At 31.4% G+C, this 1,389-nt stretch overlaps 2 protein-coding genes across 2 annotated transcripts in view; both read left to right on the top strand.

Moving 5' to 3' along the window:
• LOC106878823 (uncharacterized) overlaps nt 1–1,389 on the top strand; it is a 137,118-nt gene that overhangs the window by 79,206 nt on the left and 56,523 nt on the right. The gene's annotated exons all lie outside the window — the stretch shown is intronic.
• Nucleotides 1–1,389, top strand: part of LOC106872857 (uncharacterized) — a 158,253-nt gene that overhangs the window by 131,070 nt on the left and 25,794 nt on the right. The gene's annotated exons all lie outside the window — the stretch shown is intronic.

The raw sequence follows: 1,389 nt of genomic DNA, 5'->3' as shown, positions 1-1,389 counted from the left end.
ATATATATCCACACATTATGAGAATACTCAAACCTCTTATAGGGATTGTCTTATCCAAGATACCCTGGTTTAATATATTATAATTGAAAGAGATATTCCTTGAATAAATATATTGTAAAACATCAAATATTATTAATAAGCTTGAAAATGGAGAGATTCAGAGGTATAAATTAATTCATAAATTATTTAACATTGCCTACAATTGTTTCACTTTGCACTCAATTTAAATTACCAAACAAATGTAATAATATAAGTTTGCATTTTGAGTAGTCTGGGTGTAAGATCTACAGGGCAAAACGAACATTATTGAGTTTACATTTTGATCAGCTGAAATACTCCAAGAGCCTATGCAAGATGAAGATCTTACAGCCGGACTACACAACATGCAAGTTTATATTATTATATATGTTTTGTAATTTAAATTGAGTGTGAAGTGAAACAATCGTAAGCAATGTTAGATAATTAATAAATTAATTTATATCCATTTGAATCTCTCTATTTTCAAGCTTATTAATACTATTTTATATATATATATATAACGTTGACAGCAATAGAGAATATCACATCTTTATTTAAGGATTACGTCGTACAAATCCAGCAAGCGTAAGCATTTTTAGATATAGTAAAAGGCACACAATACTAATTAATCCATATTAAATCGATTATAAAATTCACAATGTTTTCAATGCAACGCATAGGAGCTTGAATCCAGATAGAACTGGCGTAAAGGTTATAATACATGAGAGGCAAAGCACACAAAAAGAGTGTTAAGAAATATTAGAGGCTAAGAAAAGTCAATTTAATATTTAAACTTATGATGACAACAATGGTCAACGAAAGTATAAAAATACGAAGAGAAAAGGGCTGTCTCAGTACGTTTAGTTACCTGGCTATTTAGATATGCTAAAAATAAACTTTTGAAACGTCTTTATAAAACTTGCATTTATCAAATTACCGGGAAAATAATTATAATGCATTTCATCATCCACACACCCACACATTACAGACGCACAGATACGCACAAATCCACACACGTCAAAATCACTAGCCCCTATCCACGCACACTTACACATTCTCACATACACACACACACGCATGTGCACCTTCGTTTTGGGATCACCAATACTTTACTTTCTCCCCTTCTTTCTACCTCTCCTGTCAAACATTTTTCCTCCAATCAGTCGCCATGCTTGATCGCTAAATCCACACGTTTGTTTTTTTTATTTATTCTCTTTCTCTTTATTTTCTCTTATTCCTTTTTGTTGAAGAGTTTAGGCTCGAAACGTAAAAGACTTTCTCACTTTTCCGAGCGCCAAACTAATACACCAGATGTTGTTCATACACCTGTCTTCGCTTTTTGTTTTTCTATAAATTTCAACTATATATATA

The sequence above is a fragment of the Octopus bimaculoides genome, chromosome 4, assembly GCF_001194135.2.
Source record: "Octopus bimaculoides isolate UCB-OBI-ISO-001 chromosome 4, ASM119413v2, whole genome shotgun sequence".
Lineage (NCBI taxonomy): Eukaryota > Metazoa > Mollusca > Cephalopoda > Octopoda > Octopodidae > Octopus > Octopus bimaculoides.
This window is presented reverse-complemented; position numbering and strand designations above follow the sequence as displayed.